The 14,662-nt window shown below is 39.4% G+C and overlaps 1 long non-coding RNA gene across 3 annotated transcripts in view; it reads right to left on the reverse strand.

Moving 5' to 3' along the window:
* LOC137076135 (uncharacterized) overlaps window positions 1-14,662 on the reverse strand; it is a 180,370-nt gene that overhangs the window by 49,379 nt on the left and 116,329 nt on the right. The gene's annotated exons all lie outside the window — the stretch shown is intronic.

The following is a 14,662-nucleotide window of genomic DNA, read 5'->3' on the forward strand; positions in this document are numbered from 1 at the left end:
AACCTAAGCCGTCAAACTGCCGTCTTTTGAGAAGGAACGCTGTTTCCAGACCGGAAGTTACTTCTCAGATTTTGATGAAAGATTACTATAAAAAAATGTATTTTTCTGTGTATTACTTTGCGCATATTAATTGTTCACCCTAAGTCCTTTAATATGCGCTAACAAAGTAAGTAGGGTCAATTTTGATTTTTATGAGGATTTTAAAAATAAAAAAAGTGAAACAAATTACAATAACTAGAAAAACAAAGTTTGTCAAAATACACTGCAGTTTTGAGAATGTTTTAAAAGCCTTGAAGGTATGAATGTTTACTGGACAGGCAGACAGATAGATAGCCAATTACTTTACATTTTTTACGAAATTTCACCATTTTGAATTTAAAATATGACATTATGTAATAGTGAATGTATGCATATTTTAAAGAATAATATGCAAAAGTTAACTTCATATAACTACCATAGAACTGTAACTTTTACTGTTCGTATTAATTTTTCTTTATGTCCTAGATTGGATAGATGGATGGATCTATTCTTCTAATCTGAATTTTGCCCAGCCCTGCAGGTCAAGAGCATCTATCTGTCTTTTAAATAATAAAACATGACATTAAACCCCCTTTCTTTCTAAACAGACTAAACAAAAGTTTAAAATTGTGGTCACCATGTGGTATCCAGAGAAAGTCCAGAGGAGATGGGGTGAACTTAGCAGTTAACCCTCATTTATAGCTGCTCTCACCGAGGGCCTCTACCAAAATATGCAGTTATGTGTGATGCAACGCAACAGCAGCATAGCTGTGGGTTAAAAGATATCTCCCTCCATTGCATCGGTTCTGCATGGAGCTCAGAGATATCAACGCACAAGTTAAAAACAACAACCACAAGTAAAGGCTGTTATGACATGCAAGACATGGATAGTGGTTTGATTTCTTCTAGATGCAAAGGCAAATCACTGTCATTTACAGAAAAGAGGAGGAAGAGTCAGTTCTGCCATTCTGCCACTGTAAAAAAAAAGAGTATCATTCATCTCTTCTTTCGTCCATATGACTGACATCTGCTGATGTCGGTGATATCTGCTGCGTTAAGTGCCTCTTCTCCATGTTCGGTTCCATCAACCAACCCCTACAGCAACTCTGGACTTGGGACAAATGGGTTCCTAACACAATTTTTCCACTAACAATCACTTTGCCCATGTAAGAGGATGAATCACCGCAGGAAAAAGATTATATAAAGGGGTTCATTATTCGTGTAATGAATACAGGGGTAGTGTAATTGATAGTGACAGCATTCAACAGACCGCAGAAATAAAAGTATGCCCTGGCAAATTGCTATGAAAATTCAGGCAAAGTCTTTTGGTAAATAGTTAAGGTCAGTTCTGGTCTCTATTACTGCTACACTGAATGCTGAGGGCCAAAATGTGGATTGTTTAATATTTGAGAGCAAGAGAAAATTAGTTGATATTGTCAGAAGTATGGTTCAAAAGTTTGTCAGTCAGTCAGTCAGATTTTTTAAAATGTTTTGAAAGAACTCTCTTAAGTTCACCAAGTCAGTATTTATTAGATACAGTAAAAAAATATTGTACAACATTATAACATTTGAAAACAGCTGTTTTCAACTGTGATGGCAAAGATCTATCTGCGCAAAAAACAAACAAAAATAACAACAACATTAAATAATCTGTCCTCCAGACTTCTATGTTGACTAGTGTAAACAGTGCAGCAATTCTGAGTTTTACGGCAGAACGGCGGCTCACCTTTGGCTAGCTCTTGCATCAGCATCTCACGCATGTGTCGTGGTGCTCACGTGAACAGCATTGGCCAGTGGTAAGCCGGCGTTCCAACATAGCGCAACATGTCAACAGTTTAGAAGACTGGCACAGATGGGATGAGATTTTTTAATAAAGTTGTTATTTTGGGAGGGTTTTGCACACAAAAAAGTATTCAGAAAATTAAGTTTGAACCCACTGATCTATAAAGAGAACTGGATTGCTCATGACGTCATAAAAACTAAAGCCACCATGCCGCCATATTGGTATTCCCTAGTAAATTCACGCATCCTATTGAATCAATAGGAAATTATATGATTTTACTGAGAAAACATTGCCTAAGGAGATATCAGAACCCTAGGAGTCATTGCCTAGGAGTTTTCATATCTGAAGAATTTCCCCTGCTTTTTAAAAAGTTACGTTCATTTATTACAGTAGTGAACATCAGCTCAGCATGCAGACGAGACACTAAAGCATATGTATTACAAATGTCTAAGAGGGCCTTTTGAAATGGGAATAAAGATGTATGCCTTGTAACCTGAAATCATCTTGTACTGTTGTGTTTGGATGTATGTAGTGCTGTGGTATTAGTTTTATTCATACTAACTACAAATGTTTCAAAAATTATTTTGTTAACAACATTTTAAAGCAGTTAATAATTTAAACGATGATTAAATAATTATTTAATTCAACAAAATGTATACATAACACTTATATGGAATACTTACACTCATGTAACACTTATTTGCGTATTGGCATACATTTGCGCTGTCTTTAAGAGCCTGAAATAGATGTTGCTCAATCAGGAAATAAAATACACACATCATAATGTATTAAGGCAGCTAATGTCGACTGCTTTATTTCCCAGATGTTGCATGGCAAACTTTGCATTTTAATACAATATAGTGCAATATAGAGGCTTGTAGGCCTAGATATTTATTGTAAGCTATTTAAATCAATTTCTGCAGCTAAACACATATATGCATTACTGTGTAATATTTCCTCCATAATTACGCTCCATAGCCTACATAAAGAAATATATTTTGTGTTAGTTCAGTTACGTTACCTGTGTTGGCAGTGTGCCGTAACCCACATTAACAATTTCAATATATCACTCATACTCTCTGAAAAGACCGAACATTACAGATAAGATTTGAGATTAACAATTAATTTACATACATATATTGTGTAACAAATCCTGTGAGTGTGATATGCTGCAAATCGTTTGATTTTAGGTCAATGTTTTGGCTGTAAGTCAATGATGCCCTCTTTCGGGAGGGAATAGCAAAATGGCCGCTCGAACACTTATGGTTGCTTCACCGCCTGGTGACAGTTTAGAATGCGATGAGAAATCCAGTCATTTATATAGATCAGTGGTTGAACCAATGGACAACAATAACAACAAAAATGTCTTTCCAACAGTTCTGGACCTTAAAAGTGGTAATTAAATTGCTGTCTAAGGAGGGCTCACCTTAATTTGTGTTCTGTAGGTGAACAAAGGTCTTATGGGATTGGAATGACATGAGGGTAATTCATGACAGAAATTGTATTTTTGGGTGAACTAACCCTTTAACATATTAGTTCTTTGCTGTTCTATTGAAATTGAGAATCATAAATTGTTGCATTGTGATAGCCCTACTTCAGCCCTATTCCACTGTTTTGCGAACACTGTGATTGTTTCTTTTCATTGGCTATTTTTCTCTGAATAAGATCAACACTGAGATGAAAAAGTGCATAATGATGCACGGTGTTAACCCATGTGTGTTTCAACTGCTCAACCTTTACAGGGAGTGCAACTGAGAGCAAACCAGCAGTGTTTGTGCTGACAGCCTTTGAGCCAGGCTCTGCCTTCACGAAAATGCTCAGGGCACAAAGGAATCTTCCCCTCATCTGTGTACATGCGCCCCGTTCTAAAGTCTGTCAGGAGCTGAAGGTAAATTCAAAAGACATCCTGATACATACTGAGAAAAGCGGTTTTGATGGGGGGAAAATGGACCACTTTGCAGTATACAAATAACAGGAAAATGTCAACAGAACAGGCAAGTCTGATGGGGAAAGAAAAACAAGGTAGTTTCAGATTAAATTACAGGAAACAAAACATGAGCCAGAATTACTCGAAACCAAACGACACGAAGCTCAAAAACACACCGGCAAAATAAAAGATGTAGTCAATTCTTATTCGGATGGGTGAGAAATCTAATGAAACAGTTAGTTTTGCAAATAAACCCTAGCCATCGACCTCATTCCTTCCCCCCTCTTTTCGCCACCGTCCATGTTTAGCTTGCAATCATCGCCGTGCCCGCGAGCTCCAAACACATTCTAATTCAGGCGCCAGCAGCAGGGGTCAGGCCCCGTGATCCTCAGGGCGATGAATTTATTCACTTAATCTGGGCTACACCTGTAGGTCACGCCAGGGGAATGCTAATCGCTCTGAGGGGAGGGCTGTCCGGCTCCTAATAGTGATCATCTGCATCTGAGGCCCATTCCCCAGGGTCCAGGGGGGCTGGGGGCCATCAGCAACAGCCCTGTCAACAGGGAGGCCAGGTAACCAGTGGCTGCCACCACATGTCTTCGCTGTCTAATGGGAGAAGGGTCCTTTCTTGATCGTTTTTGCCGCAGCAAACGCTCCGTTCTCGGACAGAATAATTTGTTCCCAATTTGCATGGTCACATGTTTTGTTGGAAAAGCTCAGGGACTTGCTGGAGCAGGTGGCATTCAGACCCACTGCCAGATGCAGCTCGGTTTGGCCTTGAAACACAACAGAGAGATCCACTTGCAACACATCTCTCCTTTTTTTCTCTATAAAACAGAAATTGCAATCACCACTGTTTAGGATTTTGGCAGCCATCCCTGCTGGTTAATATGCATGCAAAATTTATCATGAAGACCAACAAAAGAGGAGGTTCTCCCTCTGGTTGCCGTTTATTTTCCTGCATTGGTGTGGTAGATTTATGTGAAAATTAAAAATATGAAAATCTATCCATCCATCCAGTTCTTTAACGTTCTTCAAAATATCTATTTTAGCTTTTTTTTCTAGCTCAAACAGTAGAGTATTGCACCACCAATGCCAAGTTAATAAGTTTAGGGTGATAAAATGTATATAAAATGTATACAAGTGTGTATAAGTGATTAAATACATACTGTATTAAAAATGCAACCCAAGTCAAGTTTTATAGTGCAAATAATTTAGACAATCTATAAATTACTCAAGAGAGGACTGTAGTATCCTGTCACCACGTCAATGCACAATACCCTCAGACAGACCCTTTGAATCAGTAAATCAGGTCTGTAAAGGGCCTCATATTTTCCATCAGAGCCGTACCGGTCTGGACAGCCCCAAACGGTTTGTGCGTCTCACATATGACACCAAGCCCTCAAATCCTCAACAAGGTGCCCAATAACTTGTGAGCAAGAGCCAAATGACTACAGTATATGGCAGAAGAATAAACATTCTCTCTTTAGCCTGAGGTCCCACTTTTCATCTGTCAAGCATGTTTTAATAATTAATCTGTTTAATACACACTCAGCATCTGCCGGAGACAACTTGAAGCCTTCCACTCCAACCAGCAGACTCCCACTGAGGCTCTGCTCTGAGTTAAAGCATACAGGCTGAATTTCACAAACTGGATTCTGCCTCCCAAAACGTTTTGCGCTAACCGAATGAGTCCTTAGCATGTTAGACACACATATGGATGCCTCCCCTGTGTGTACTGTATGAGGCAAATGGAGAGAGTGTAAATTGAATGCATTTCTTTTTCCCCACACCATAGAAATGATGCGAGATTAAGCCCATGAATATATACATGGACCAGGGATGACCTGTCTGGAGATCGCTGATTTCCCAATGGGCTCAGGCTGACATGGCGGGGACTCGGGCCTTGACGGAGGTGGGGAAATCCAAGCACAGGACCAAATTGAACTTAATCTCATTGCTCATTGTGCTTAGGAAGACATGAAATTACACAATGGCCTTAATCGACCAGGAGCCATCCCAGGTGTTCCACGGAGACTTCGGCAGGCTTCCCTTACATTACGTTTACAGTCGTCATGCTGAAAGAGAGATGATTAAGATTGCAATTTTTTTCTCTCAGGAAGCCTTTAATAATGTCTTCTTGAACAATCAGAGGGTTAATGTGGAACAATCACAAACCAATAAGGCTCATCCGGCACGCCCGTCCTCGGGTAATCCGGGAAGATCCTTTTCCAGTGGCCCTGGGTGGAGGCAACATTGCGCTGATGCGCGTCTCCACCGTCAGAAGGAAGGATTCAATCAGTCCCCCGGGGTTGATTACACCCTTCTCGAAGTTTGGGCTCCCCCGCTAACAGGTGCTTCTTATTATGTTGATAGGAAGCCGTCACTGAAACGGTCATTAGCCATGTGACTGACATGGGCCTTGCTGAGCTGGCTGAGCTGGGAAACCTCATCCTCTGTGATTGAATGCCCACAGGCGTCCGTCATAGACCTCACTCTGCATTCTGCCGCAATAAAAAACACATTCAGAATTAAAACCACCACGCTCACCAGCAGAAGCTATTTTCGTCATAAATCTGCACTGTATCAAAACGGTTAATAGCGTGTGCTTATATTCAGAAGATACTATGGTAAAGAAGTAATGCTTATACAGTTTTATCAGAAACCTAAGACATCAGTTCCACAGAGAGAGATTAATCAAAACACTTTTCTGGTAACTCCCTATGTAAGCATCTTTGGCTTTACGGCCCTTTGATACTTCCAACAAACAGCAGTTGAGGCTTGATCATCTCAAAGTAACACAGAAATGTTTGGAATTTAGAAAAACACTGAGGCATGAGTGCACCAGAGGTTCTATAGGCCATCGTGTACCAGGAATGTCCTCATTATGGGTGGCAATTATGGGTTTGCTTACCGCTGCGCATCTTTTCAGGAAACCAATGGAACCATTGTGACCTACAACGCGTTGGCCGCTACAAGGCTGTCAAGTCCAGAAATAATTAGGCATCAAGATGAGGCCTTTTTTTATTCATGTCAAGGAACTCGGGAGACTCTGTAATGTAGTTAACATGCACGCTTCATGAATTTTCATCACATCAGAACACGGGTACAAGCACGCGCAGCAGAACAGAGCAACAGAGCTACGGAGAGGGCATATCTTTCACACACATTTCACTGGAGCACCACAATTGCATGTATTCATTGTAGTTACCTTTTGCCCAATACAAACCAGTTCCTGTTTATCCAGCACCTTTGAAAGGCCCATTAATTAACATGGCTGTGATGTGAATGTAGCCTGTTTCAAGGTTTCCCTGAACTGTTTGTTGTCGTGTTTTCCCTACTATGGTTATGACAGACATGTGGGCCATTATACACAAAGCAGAATTTCCCATCTGTCAACCTTGAAGATGTTTTGCACTTCAAATGATTTGGAAGTTCTACGTTAAGCTGCTTAACAGGGTAGCGCAAAGTTCAGAATTGGCTCCATTTCAATTCATATGTTGGAATTAAGATTGAATTGATTTGGAATTTGTATTAAATTGATAGGAATAGGAAGTTACAGAATTCAGAGAATTTCAAAGAAATTCATCACATCTATCTATCCATCTCTGTTTAAACTTCCCTTTTATACTTTTTTTCAAAACGTCCAAACAAGATTTTGCCTTGTTTGAAGTTCAATAAATGCCTTTGATTCTTTTTTATCTTTATTTCTTTTTTTGTTTAACTAGTAAAAATTATGGTCAATTAGTTAAAACATCCTGTTTGCTACCTCAAGTCAAATTCAACACTCGAATGTATAAGACATTCTCAATTCAATTCGAAATGGTGCACAACTGTGCTAATCACCTCAATCATTGCTAAAGGAAGATCAAACCTTTACACAGACCAGCATTTACAGGGTTAGTCTAAATGCAGTGTGACTGCTTTTCTAGGAAGCTACTGTAATTATACACACATTTGAGTTTCACAGGCTTTTTATACAGCATTGACCACAAGCTTTAATATGGCCATTATATAAAATAGGCAGGGACGATTAATATTTTAGTTTTTTCTTCTACCACTAGGCTGGCCCTCACCTCTACTGACCCTGACATTCCATTCAGCAAAGTGTCTGATATTAAAAAGATTGCTTTCGTGCCTACCTAAGTAATATCATATGCTTCACATCAGAGCATGCTCCGGCTAGTCGAATTCCCAATGTATGGCAACTCAACTGACTCAACATGGCATGCATGCCTGTGGTCCACATGCTCACTCTCTTTCACACACACATATAGACACCCTGCGCTCCCATAGCCGCTCCCATCGCTTACAGCACGAAACACGTTGTTTTTTTCCCCCATTTACAGAAATGTCTTGAATTGTTTCCATTGTATGACCCTATTTTTGGATCAGCAACAGAAACTCTAAAACAATTTTTGGATGCAATTTTTAAACTACTCAAGTGCTCAATTTGACTAGGCCCACACTTCCCACCATGCTCAGAATACAGCAGCACCGATAGTTTTATCACCCTGTTAAAAGGCCTTTATATTGCTGCAGTGAACATGCTCAATTACCCAGACTCCCTGGGGCGTGGGGAAAACACACATCAGCTGGGCCTGATTTATTTCACTGTCCCACTGCAACCCCAAATTAAGAGACACCCTCTGTAACCAGCGAAGTATAACACAACAGACTGTCTGAGAGGATGTCTTCATTATATTAGCATCATCTAACACTTATAGTCCAGGCTTGAAATATTTCCTACATGATAGATCCCATTTATTCAATGATCTTCAAGACTCACTCTTTTTGTTTCCACCAGGGAACAATGACATCCACTTAAACCACAGATCATGTAGCCTACGTCTATTTAAAGACCCCATTTTGTGGCTTTTAATCCACGTCGGTTACCTTTGAGACCATCTAAATTTACACATTTGGCAGATGCTTTTATCCGAAGCGACTTACGTTGCATTTAAGATATACATTTTATCAGTTCATGTTCCTGGCAATCAAACCAATGACCTTGACGTTGCTAGTGCCATGCTAGTGTTTTAGCTAGATGGAATACAGACCACAAACAAATGACTCCTGCACTCACAGCCATATGAACATTGTTGTTAAGGATGCACAATATATCATTTATCATACAATATCAGAGATCAGTATCAGTTGATACTGGAAACTCATTTACCCTGTTCATTTAGAAAATGTAGACCTTTGATGTTATGTAACACTAAGTTCATCTTGAATAACACTCATCATTTATTAATACTGTTAAATTGACATCTTAAAATGAATGTCCAGTTTCATACTGTAAATTATAATGTTGTGATAGCCAAATCCCTTGTAGCATTGCTATTCCATGCATTCTGACTTATTTACACTATTAAAAATTTGGATTTTCATACATGGCCAGAATTTTAAAAAACTAGTTGGATGTATGGTGGAGTATTTCTGTGCCAAATACACTCCTTCATGATTGAAACAAGTTTTGGAAAGATGTTTTATGCATGACTTCATAAAGGGCAGATTTGCTTGGGCACTTCTCCCGGATTAGCGCGTGCACACATCAACAAGAGCAAGAGCTCGCCCATCAGCGAGCTTAGTTCGAGAAGCCGTCGGCAGCACTGTCATTTTGGTTTTAGACCACAAAATCAACAATTTTCCTAAAGAAGTGTGTTTTTGGTTGTTAGGGAGAGATAATGTTCAGCTTCCCAAATAACCCAGCATTAAGGAAACAGTGGATGCAGTTTGTCTTTCCAGAGCAGCAACAGAGTTCTGCAAGCGTGTTTGTTTGTTCCCGGTCATGAGTTGGCGAGTGAAACAGCATCAAATGTCTGTTTTGTTGGCAAAAGGCACATAAATGCATTTAATGTAACAACACGAATGTATAGTGTGTGTGTGTGTGTGCTTGTGACTCTTAAGCTCCTCCCACGGCAAGCCTTTATGAGTTTGGCTGTTTTCGGAATCGGTACAGTGTACCTTTTATAAATATGATAAAACTAAAGACTCTTCGGAGATGAAGGATGCATACTACTCTTAAAAATTAACACGAGACTGGCAGAAACTGTGTGTTATGAACCCTTGAAAAAAAATTACAATATGTCCCACCTTAACATCCTGTTTCAAAAGGAAATATTGTGCTTGTTAAGCTGCTTAATGGGTTCTTAATTGCAGCTTTTCGACTTCTATGTTTATTGGATGCATTTCATTAACTGTGAGTAAAAATCTGCTTAGGACCAAGTTGGATCTACTGTAAAGAGACTATGAAGTCCGTAGGCTAACATGAAGTATGCGATCTACACACTGGCTACACACCGATGGGATCTTAATGTTTTCAGAAACAGAAGCTCCAGAGGTTCAGGTCGACACGACACACTCTAATGTGAGCGGTGCAGGAACTCAGGATGTGCTCTATGACGTGTGGCCAAAGGAACATGTGCACAGAGACGCACACACACGCACCCTTGTGATGCGGAATACATTTCTCTGCACTTTGTTAGCTTGCCAAGAACCCTGCAGCTCCATGCCATTCCTGCCTTCATTACAATGCTCCGGTGTCTGCTGTCATCTTCTGCATCTCTTATGGCATATTTATTGATTCTTATTAATAGACTCTTGACTTAAAGTGTGACCCCATTAGATCATTCTATCTAAAGGCAGTCATGAGACTGCTCTGGTTCCCAGGAGAGATGCCAGGACCCGTCAGTGCTAATCAGCTGGAGTTCACAGCCAGCCAAGAGGGGAAGGGGCGAGAAGAAGAAGAAGAAGACAACGAAGAAGGAGAGAGAGAGAGAGAGAGAGAGAGAGAGAGAGAGAGAGAGAGAGAGAGAGAGAGAGAGAGAGAGAGAGAGAGAGAGAGAGAGAGAGAGAGAGAGAGAGAGAGAGAGAGAGAGAGAGAGAGAGAGAGAGAGAGAGAGGGGTGGATCAATGAGGTGAACACAGACCCCCTGCTTAGGGAAGTTGAGAAATTATTCCTGTTTTATGATCACAGCAGGACATAACATGGACAGCTTTCAAGACCTCCTACTAAAAGAAGCTACTAGTTTTCAAAATTGCTCAGTTCGAAGCATATACCATGACACAAGTTCACTTTTCTGCCTTCATATCAATTTAGAGACACTATATTCACAAAAATAAAAACCACAAACTGCTATAAAAACGTAGGTTCCAAAATAAATGGCTATCTACATGTTAGCCATTAAACATTCATTTTGTATTGATCTATTTTAAAAGTTTACACCCCCCAAAATTGCTTGGCTGTGGTACAACTCTGGCCAGCAATTCAATGTCATCAAGGTAATGAGATTTTTTTTTTTGGTAATGTTCCTTAATTATATACACAAAATAATTAATTAATTAATTCATATATTTGCTAAAAAACTGTTTTAGGTAAACTTTCAATGGTTCGGACAGAAGAATTTTTTAAGATACCGTGCTGCCTTGTAAAAATGTAAACACTTCAGACTGATTCTGATAATGACCAAATGTAACTACATAATTTAGTTGTGCAATATTGGCATTTTGACACCGGACAAGATCTTCAGACCTCCTTCAAGCTTAAGTTTTTCATTCTATGCACAAACGTACATGCATATGCACAGTTAAAATGGGAGTGTGTTTTTAAATGCACCGATTATAAGCAATGCACTGCAGTATTGGTGCCGGATAACATGTTTTATGAGTTGTTATATGCAATGACAACACCTGGCATGTTTCACTGTGATCTCCCCATCACTTAGAATGAGCACAGCCCAGCATTACCTCACATCTGTCATTCAATTACTCCTCACCAGTGGGGGTTGATTTTCCAGAGAAGGCCTGTTCATGCATTTTCTCTTGCATTGCATGTTCAGAAGGGTGTACTACCATATTAATTGTTTGTGATAGCCTAAAAAAAAAAAAAAAAAAAAAAAGTAACATCACTCAATGTTTAAGTAAGCAGAATTGAATTTTTGTAGCCTACTTATACATTTTAATTGTCCATATAACAATTACAAATGTTCATATAACCTCAATGTGAAAATGTATTAATATAAACTTAGCTAGCTATAACAAGCTAATTCAGAAAATGCTAACTTGCTGATATGTTACCGATAGCATGGTATAGCACTTGCTGAATGAGTGCAGCAAAATAAGTATTTACTTGCTCTCAAACTGAGCCGTATGCACCACTTGTCACCATGGCAACTCTTCTAAATTAGCATAACAAAATATTAATCACTACTAAATCTCCTACTTAACAGTAATCTTGCTCAAAAACATCATATAACACTTAATTTTAGCATTCACTCTTAAATCCCTTAGCATTTACTAAGTTGTAATCCTCAAGTATCACAAGCAAAGCATGCTGGGAAATATAAATTCCAGCCCAATTTCAGTTCAACTTAAGATAAACCAGTTCTGTGAACTTGAAAGAAAAATAAAGTGCTAAATACTCATAAAAGTTAGTTTGACTGAACCTATTTGTTTCATTTAAGTTTGTCTTAATCAAAGCAATTTATTATTTTGAGTATTAGGGTGAGATAAATGACCTGTTAGTTAACACGACCCAATATTCGGTCAGAATATCTTAAAATTATTACACAAAATTGGATGCGAAATAATCAAATTTAATCCAAGACAATAACTGGACACTACTTGCAAAATGATTCGTTGAATCAGTGGTGTAAATGAAAAACTCTCTATTTTAATAAACAGCAGTCATTATGTGTACAGTGAAGTATAATAACATTCCATTTCAAACATAGCCAAACTATAAAAAAATAAATATATATATATATTTATATGATTGATATATTTTTTTCTATTCTTCTGCTGACTGGAGACTAGCTGTGAAACCAGCTTACTATTTTAAGGTTCTCATAACTAGAAAGTGCAGCTTTCTACATAAACATGGCTGTCTGCTTTTAGTGAACGTGAGCGTGTGTGGTAAACTGACCTGTAATATGGTTCGTCAGTGCACTTGACTGCCTTTGTTGAATCTCTCTGGTGAACGTGTCACATCAAATGCCTTCATTATCTCCCTCTGCCATTATCATTCAGCGCTGCTACTTTAAAACACTGTGCTCTCTCTGTCAGTGGCTCAACAATATGGAATAACAATTCCTCCCCTCTCGTTGCTCTTCAAACGCTGCTCTTTTTAAATAACAGATGTCTCACCTGAAGGAGGACAGGAGAAGAAAGCTTCTCTCAAGACTAATGAGCGCTTTCATAAATGTGAGACAGACCACCAGAATTGCCTTACCTACTGTAAATCACTCTCAGCTCGATCTTAGCCCCTTCACACATGGCATTATGCAACATCCTGTCAGCAGATTATAGGAGAATAGCTTCAGCTTTGGAGGAGTGAAGTCATGATAAAGTCACAAGGTTTACTGTAGGCAGTGATACTTTATTTTGAGAGTGGCAAATAAAAATGTTTTTTGTAAAATGTAAAATTTTATATATCGATCTTTTAATAGTCTCTTTCAAAAACAACCTTAGTGAGTCTCTTTCAGTTAGGCTGCATTTATTTTAATAACAATACAGTAATAATTTGAAATATTATTACAAATTAATATTAGTTGTTGTCCATTTTAAACCATTAATTTATTTATTCCTGTGATGCCAAAGTTTATGCTTAATATGTATATATGTTTATACATAATTAGTATAAGTTATTACTTAATAAGTATATATTCAGCATACTTTGATGAATAGAAAGCCATGCACATTTCCAACTTAATTTCAGTTTATGAAGCGATCATAAATTATCCATTTTCATACTACCTCCCTTTGTGACGACTGATGACAACATTTATAGTTTCAAGCAATTGAAAAGTCCAATTGAACATGTTTGAATGGGCATGTCATTCCTTCACCCACAATCCAAGGATCACACAGTACAAAACTCTCTTAACTAAAGTACTGACCACTGCTGAGTCGCAGGTTATGATTCTTTTCTCATTAAAGGCCTGGTACAGCTCTCTTTCTCTCTCCATCTCCATCTCCCTCTCTCTCTCTCACATACACACACACACACACACACAGACACACACACAGACACACACACACACACACACACACAGACACACACACACACACACACACACACACACACACACACACACACACACACACACACACACACACACACACACACAGTTAGCTGAAACCCAGGTGTCTAATACCATTCATACCTCTCAGCAAATGCATTGTGCACAGCTGTGGATGTTGAGAGGAGCAGGGCCATTTCAAGAGCACCCAAAGCACTATGGACCTAGTATACCTAGAGGGGAGGAAGAGTTTCAGCGTGGCACATCTTTCCCCTCCATGCTAGTTTACAAAGAGGCACAGAGAGGCATTCTCCTCCCTCGATCTCTCAAAGAGGATAGAAATGTTGGCGGTGAAGGTGATAACCCTTTTGTTTTGTCTGTAATCCATCACACAGGCTGTCAGGCTCAACAGCCACGGCGGGCTCCACAACAGCCCTTAATCTGACAGCTTCATGCAGCAGAAAGCAAAGCGTGGAATTAGATCAAAGTGGAGGGAGTCAGTGGCGGATTGATGCGCTTTGCCATCTTGTTTGTATCTTCATACTGGCTGTGACGTGTGGCACGGCTGGAACTTTAAAAGTGAGGTGGCTACGGGGAGGCCTGCTTCTGGGACTCCCTCTGACTGACGTTAATGCATGTTACCTTTGTAAAGGTAGAGACTGACTGACACGCCAGATTAAGCTAAAGAATATTTAACCGGGTGTGTTTATGTGTTTGTGTTGAGAGAGATCAGGAGATGACAGCTGCTCTCTATGTGTATCTCGATGCATCATGGCCAATTGGCATGAAGACGGCAGGGCTGCAGGGGGCGTACACTGCAACAGATTAAACTCAGCTGTAATTAGTTCTTCAGCCCACAGAGACCAGTGTATGAGGTGATTTAAGTAAGGGCAATGGCTGAACTGGCTA

This window comes from Pseudorasbora parva, chromosome 5 (genome assembly GCF_024679245.1).
Source record: "Pseudorasbora parva isolate DD20220531a chromosome 5, ASM2467924v1, whole genome shotgun sequence".
Lineage (NCBI taxonomy): Eukaryota > Metazoa > Chordata > Actinopteri > Cypriniformes > Gobionidae > Pseudorasbora > Pseudorasbora parva.